Raw genomic sequence first — 8287 nt, 5'->3', positions numbered from 1 at the left:
GCTAAAACCCCGGTCTAGATGCTGCATGAACACAATCACTTCTCTGTCTTGAGGTACTGGAGGGCACTCAGGGCCAGGAACTCGCCAATGAAGGACATCTTTCTTGGCCAAAGCGCCAGTTAAAACATATCCATTGAGCTGTGTTTCTGTGATCCGGGAAGGAACCCAGTTGCAAGCGGCGAATTGCTTGGTCATTTTGGAAGGCAAACTGAAAAAGAAGTGCGAAGGCCGGTTTACGATTCAAGGTTGATGTGCACAAACCGATGTTAAACCGGGGAATTTAATCAAGATATATATACATGTTAAACCGGCTATTACTACTCAAGTCAGGATGGCGGTTTAATTGAGTGCTAATGGTACCAGGCGGATTATGATTTTCTACAAGTTAAACCGCCTATGGGGGAAGCAGCAGAGCTGAAATTCACTAAGTGTTGCAGAAACAAGTTTCACAAAATGGATATATAATTTTGGATCTACCGTGGTTCAGTAAAGGAAATTTTCTGAGTCCTACAATGGTGTTACGCAGAACAGAGAAGGTCCAGATGGGATTTGTCCAGGAATAACAAGATACTGCAATATGGTAGATTAAAGCTATGGATCTAGCCACAAGAGGAGGTTGTCAGGACTAGCTAGATTCAGTAAGATGCTAAAAGAAAAATAGATAAGTGCTGATGAACATCGAGGAACATGGATGAACACGAAGCCGTAATGGAGATCTAGGGTTAAAGGAAGAAAGCTTACCGGATTTTCAGGAACAGCGGATGAGATCTCTGGAGCGTTCAGGTTGATGCAGCGGCCTGAGATGACGCAGAGCTTCGAGGTCGACGGCGGCGGCGATGCTTGAGTTCTTCGGGTCGCGAGGAGGAAGACGAGGCGAAGAGGCAAGGGGAGAAAATGGAAGGACCCCCTGTCTTATTTATAAAGGGGTAAGAAGATAAGCGACATGCGCGAAAATCAAGGAGACTGAAGCGGCAAGGGGCGCAGCTGTCGCCTTGATTTTCGGGAATTAATTAAATGATGGGAATCTTTTTACATAGAGATGACATCATTATGATTCACTGTAATATTTAGAAGATGACGTCATGGCGGTTTAACAAAGTTAACAGGAGAAGACATCATGGCGGTTTACGAGAATCGTAAGAAGATGTTCACAGAATTTTCTTAAGTGTTGAAGATTGACATTAACAGGTTCAAATCAATCTGGGGCCTAATGTTGGGGATATAACTACTAAGTATAAACCACCCTGGAGGGGCCGGTTCACCCTCAACTATATTGAAGTCCAAGGGATGGCGCTTTACTGATTAAGCTTAGAGGCCCAGAGCCCAAAGGCGGATTAGGGCCCATAGTTGTAAACCGCCATAGTTGTATAACTTGTATTGTAAGTTAGGAAGGCAGAGACCGAGCCGGACACTTGTATGAGCCGGCCTCGGGACTCCGTAAACCGGCTGGGCGTCGACCTGTGTATATATAGGGATGACCCGGTGGCGGTTCAGGGACAAGAAACAAAAACTCGAGACTCAGGCAAGGCGTATTCTCTCCCTGGTCATCGAAACCCAATCAATTCCATCACAACTAGACGTAGGCTTTTACCTTCATCGTAAGGGGCCGAACTAGTATAAAACTATCATGTCCTTTGTCCGGTTTAACCCCTTTAAGCTAACCCGTCACGATGGCTCCACGACTAAGTCCTTTCACGAGGACATCTGACATGATATTTCCACGACAACTACAGAGTGAATGTCCGACCGTTGCAGTTTGGTGTGACTCCTGGTCTTCATATGTCGAGTGGTTTCTTGTATGGTCGAGTGGTCTTCGAAAAGGTGGGATACCTGAGTGATATGGTTGGTCGAGTGGATTGCACTCGATGTCTTCCTTGGGTACTCTCTGTTGTCTCTTGAGCTTCTTTGCTTCTAGGGTAGTGACCCTGGGTAGGGTATGTTGGTCAGGCCTATGACCCTACCCTAGGTCTATATCCTCATCACTAACCCTAGATTGGTAGGGAGTGTCAGTGGGGATTGTGATAGCGATTAGCCTCGTAAGTCATGCCCCGGCCCCCACCTCTGTTTATATGGCGCGGGTCACAGGGGCCCACCAACCATGGTTTGGTTGGGCGCCCCCGATCAGGGCGCGATGCAAGGGCCCATTCGACCCGTTGGGCTTGAACGAGAGAGAGATCAACCTAACATTCTCCCCCTTGATCTCAACTTTACTTTTAACCTTATACTTTCTAGTTTATTTGTTTCATCACATATTTGTACATAGAACATGTTTCATCGTCATAGCTTGATTGCCGATAGAATCATACAACTACAACATACGTTTTGTTCAGAAAAAAATTCTGTTCCTTTTTGGGCCTATCCAGGAATCATAAGGCTTTCCCTTAAACTCAAGCCGGCTAAGTGTTCCTTGAACACATTGGGTGGTAAGCCTTTCATTAGCGGGTCCGCAAGCATATCTTTTGTCCTTATATTCTCGAGACTTATAGTTTGACCCTGGATTTTATCTTTCATAACATAATACCTTATGTCTATTGTTTTGGCAGCATTACTCGACTTGTTGTTGTGAGCATAGAATACTGCGGGCTATTTGTCACAGTACATCTTTAGTGGTTTGTGAATACAATCTACCACTTTCAAGTCGGGTACAAATTTCTTTAGCCATATCACCTGCCCCGTGGCTTCGAAGCATGCTATGAATTCTGCATACATCGTGAATGATGCAACTATCGACTGTTTGGAGCTTTTCCACGAAATAGCTCCCCCAGCGAGGGTGAATATGTATCCTGACGTGGATTTTCTATCATCTTTGTCCCCCGCAAAATCTGCGTCTGAATACCCTTTTATCTCTAGGGAATCACTTCTCCTATACATTAGCATGTAGTCCTTTGTGCCTTGTGCATAACACAATGCTTTCTTTACCATCTTCCAGTGCTCTATGCCTGGATTCTCTTGATATCTATCGAGTACCCCGGTGATAAAGGCTAAGTCAGGGCAAGTGCACACTTGTGCATACTGTAAGATGCCAACTGCCGAAGCATATGGTACTGCTTTCATTTGATCGATCTCATACTGGTTCTTGGGACATTGGAATTTCCCAAAACTATCGCCCTTAACTATAGGAGCAGGTGTGGCTTTACTCGCATGCATATTATACTTTTTAAGAACCTTTTCTGAATATGCTTTCTTCGATAGTCCTAAGACTCCATTGTTTCTATCTCGGTGAATTTCTATGCCCAAAACATATGATGCTTCACCAAGATCTGTTATGTCAAAATTCGAGGATAAGAACTTCTTTGTTTCTTGTAGTAGACTAACATCACTTCTAGCAAGTATAATATCATCCACATACAAGATTAGGAAAATATATTTCCCATTTTTAAACTTTGCATAAATGCAGTTATCCTCAATATTTTCTTTAAATCCAAAACTTTTAATCATTTGATTAAACTTTGAATACCACTGTCTAGAGGCTTGCTTTAATCCATAAATGGATTTCTTCAGGCAGCATCCCATATTTTCCTTGCCTTCCATGATAAAACCCTTGGGTTGTTTCATGTAGACATTTTCCGTTAAATCTCCATTGAGAAATGCCGTCTTTACATCCATGTGATGTAACTCTAAATCAAAATGAGCAACTAATTCCATTATGATTTTTAAGGAATCCTTACATGAGACTAGAGAAAATGTCTCATTGTAATCTATCCCTTCTCTTTGTGTAAATCCTTTTGCCACAAGTCGTGCTTTATACTTTTCTACATTCCCTTTAGAGTCATACTTAATCTTGTAGACCCATTTACATCCTACTGTTTTGGCTCCTTTAGGAATTTCCTCTAAGTCCCAAACATCTTTAGAACTCATCTATTTCATCTCATCTTCCATTGCCTTCATCCACATTGATGAATGAGGGCTTCTCATGGCTTCTTCATATGAGGCGGGGTCTTTTTTCCATATGAACCATTTCTGTGTTATAACTTTAAAGTTAGTAGAAATAGCTGACTTTCTTGGTCTTGTAGACCTTCTAAGGGCCTCAGTTTCTGGCACATTCTGTGCCTCAACTTCTGGCACTTCTTCTAAAATTTGCTGTTGCACCTCCCTTTCATGCTCAACAATGGGTTCAGTCGGCTCCTGATGGACAGGTTTCGGGTCTACTCCCATAGTTGTCATGGGTGGAGTTGCAACTGGTAGTGAGAAAAATGGCTCCTGAATCATTGGATTAGGTGCATGCACCCTCTTCTCCTCAAGATCAATTTTTCGAGCTACCGAGCTTCCCTCATCATTTCGTCCTCTAAAAAGTCTGCCTGTCTCGTTTCTACAAACTTTGTATATCTGTCTGGGCAGTAGGAACGAAAACCCTTTGATCTGTCTGGATAGCCAATGAAGTGGCAACTCACTGTTTTGGGACCTAACTTTGCAATGTTTGGATTAAACATTTTGGCCTCAGCAGGGCACCCCCACACCCAGAAGTGTTGTAGGGAGGGCACCTTCCTGTCCATAGCTCGTACGGTGTTTTGGGCACCGACTTGCTTGTTACTCTATTGAGAATGTGAATGGCGGTTTTAAGCGCCTCCATCCATAATCCCAATGGCAAGTTGGAATAACTCATCATGCTATGCACCATATCCATAAGTGTATGGTTGCGCCTTTCAGCTACTCCATTTTGCTGAGGCTCGCCCGACAATGAATACTGGGCTACTATGCCAGTCTCCTGCAAGAACTTTGCAAAAGGTCCAGGGACTTGGCCATATGGTGTGTGCCGACCGTAGTACTCTCCCCCACAGTCGGACCTGACTATCTTTATCTTTTATCATGATGATTTTCAACTTCAGCTTTGAATATTTTAAATTTATCCAACACTTCAGATCTTTCTTTGATTGGATAAATATATCCATAGCGAGAGTAATCATCTGTGAATGTTATGAACGAGTCATATCCATCCACACTTTTCATTGAAAATGGTCCACAAATGTCAGTGTGAATGATTTCCAGTGTGCCTGCGCTATGGATTGCACCTTCTTTGATTTGTTTTATATACTTTCCTTTAATGCAATCTATGCATTGTTCTAAGTCTGAGAATTCTAATGGAGGAAGAATTTGTTTTTTTGACTAATCTTTCTATTCTCCCCTTGGAAATATGGCCCAAGCGATAGTGCCATAATTTTGATGAATCGAATGTTCTCTTTCTTTTCTTTTGTTCTTTATTTGACGCGGAAACATGTTCATTCACATTGCATACATAATGCACTTTTTCACGAAGTGATAACAAATAAAGTTCATCGTGTAGTAAAGCATCACCCACATAAGCATTATTATACCATATGGCACGCTTGCCATGTCCAAAATAACATTCATAATTATCTTTGTCTAAAAATGAAATGCTAATTAAGTTTCTATTACATGAAGGAGCATAAAGAACATCTCTAAGTAGAAGCTTGAATCCATCATCTAACTCCAAGGAAATGTCGCCGACAGCTTCAACTTGTGCTTGAATTCCATTAGCTACTTCAATGCCTCTTTCTCTTCTTAGTGTAGTCCGGGTCGAATGGAATCCCTGTAAACAATTTGCAACATGAACAGTTGCTCCTGAGTCTATCCACCAAGTAGATTTCGAAAACTGTGTGTACAAGGATTCATTAACTAAGGAAACAATGTTGTTACCTTGCTTTTCCATTAAGGACTTAAGCAAGCAGCGTAGTCTTTCTTGTAATGCCCTTTCTACTTGCAGTGGAGACAAGTGTCTTTGTCCACTAAGAAAGGCGGTTGCTGATGCTAATGCTGATAGGGAGCTTTTCCATGCTTTGAAGGAGAACTTTTGCTGTTTTGATTGTAATTCCTTTTCTTTTGATCCTTCACATAGTTGAGTGAACCACCATGTGAGGCTTTGAGTCTGTCCTCTTCTTGGACACACATTGCTATTGTCTTTTCAATGTCCCATGTTCCAGGTGACATATTGTAGTTTACAACAAAAGTTTCAAACTCCTTTGGCAGTGAAGCCATGACCAGGTGGACCAGGAGCTTTTGTTTAATATCCAGATCCTCATCCATGGGCTTTAGCTTTGCTGCCATATTGCTCATCCTGAGGATGTGCTCTCTTATTCCACCACCTGTGTAGTGTTCTATCACCAGTTGTTTTAACACCTGGGTGGCATATATCTTTGAAGAGCCAGTGAACTGGCTCTTTATCTTTGTAAGCAACTCCCATGCGGAAATGCACTCTGCAATGGAGCCTACAATGGTGCTCTCGATTGTGTTCTTTATAAATGCCATGCACCTTTTTTTGCATTGACCCACTTTTGGTTTTCTATGATGTATGACATCTCCAAAGGAGCATAATCCCCCCCTCTTTCTAGACCACGCAGCATCATCATCAGTGGCCTCTCTTACTGGCTCTGTAGGTCTGACCGGCTGTGGTTCATCCACAACCCAGTCCAGATTAGCACAAACAAATGCCAGTTCTACTTTCTTCCTCCACTCAGTGTGATTGTCAACTTTGAGTGTTGGAACTTCTTTTAGGCAACTCATCAAGTGAAAGCCTCCTGAAATCACAATTTAAGTGACATCAGTATAACAATCATATGCATTAATCTAACGTTGGTCAAATTAAACATACAATTGTCTATGCAGTTAAATCTATATTACCATTGGGTAAAATATTAGAAATAAATGCACCTTTAAATTTTAATAATAAAACATGACCATGTTATTAACAACGTTGGTCATAAAAAATAACATAATCATATTCATTTTAATAATCACTTTAACATGCTCTTAAAAACCTAATTCTATCTAAACTTTTATTTTCTTTGTAAAAGAGCACTATTAATTATTTACGTAGCGGAAAAACATGAATAAAAATTCATGAACTTTTTAATCTTTACAAAAACTTTTCTTTGATCGAATAAAAAATCATGAACTTTATTATTTTCTTTATAAAATTCATGAACATTTCTTTTAGGAAAATTTTCTATTCTCTAGCTGCAGCAGAGCCCAGTGTGCGTGTCCTGCAGTGGAAAAAACCGGCCCACGGCCTAGCCTGCGCGCCGCCCGCGGCTGTGGCCTTGGCCCAGCGCTAGCGCGCGCGCTGCTACCGCCAGCCTCGTCCACTTTCGGCCCAAGAGCCTGCAACCGAGTTAGGGTTTTAATCCTGGCCGTCCACCAGATCGTATGGTCAGCCGGGGTCCTCAATGGATCAAAATCAGTCCCCCACTCTCTCCCCCGAAGGAAACCCTAACCCACTTTATTTCTCCTCCCTCATCTATGTCTCTAGTCACAGCAGTGGGGCTCCGCCGGCCGCTGGCGTCAAGCCATCGTGTCGCGCCACCGCGAGCTCCCTTTCCCCTTCCCCTTCTGTTCCTGTCCATGTCTTGTGGCAGGGCGAGGAAGAGAGGGACACAGCTGTGCCCTCCTCGGTTCCCCACATGCCTCTCTCTGGCCGACCGGCCATGATACGTCCATTTTGCATGATGCTTTTATATCAATATTTGTTGCATTATGGGATGTTATTACACTTTATATATCAATACTTATGGTTATTCTCTCTTATTTTTATAAGGTTTACCATGAAGAGGGGGAATGCCGACAGCTGGAATTTTGGCTGGAAAAGGAGCAAACATTGGAAACCTATTCTGCATTGCTCCAAAAGACCTGAAACTCCACGAAACCTATTTTTGGATTTAATAAGAATTATTGAGCGGAAGAAATACCTCAAGGGGGCCACACCCTGTCTAGGAGGGTGGGGGCGCGCCCACCCCTACTGGGCGCGCCCCTGTCTCCTGGGCCCCACTACAAAAAAAAGACACATTCGTGATTTTTGGGCCGAACGATTTTTTTTCTGTCATACATATGCCACTTCTATGACGATAATTGTGACAAAACCCGGTATCATCATAGATGTGGTGGGCTCCTACTTCTATGACAAAAAATCATGACAGAAAATGGGCTTTTCATCCTGGGCGGGCCGGAGACGCAGCTGCATGACATTCTTTGGGCCGTCCATGACGGAAAAAACTGTGGTAGAAGCGAGGGCGAGGAAAATTTTGGGGAGTTCCCGGTTATGGTGGGTGGTCGGGGGCCGAGCGATGCGCGTTTCTCTCGTACACGTACGCGCGTGTGTGCGAGGCGTTGGCTCTAACTGAACCCGAGCGAGGCGTTGGGCTCTAACTGAACCCGAGCAATTGCACCGTAGTCTACGCGTTACTGAACCCGAGCAATCGATTGATGGCTGTTAACTAAACCCGATCGAGCGATTCCTTCGCTACTGCTGCTAACTTAAGCCGATCGATTGGATGAA

Source organism: Triticum dicoccoides, chromosome 3B, assembly GCF_002162155.2.
Source record: "Triticum dicoccoides isolate Atlit2015 ecotype Zavitan chromosome 3B, WEW_v2.0, whole genome shotgun sequence".
In the NCBI taxonomy this organism is placed as follows: Eukaryota; Viridiplantae; Streptophyta; class Magnoliopsida; order Poales; family Poaceae; genus Triticum; species Triticum dicoccoides.
This window is presented reverse-complemented; position numbering follows the sequence as displayed.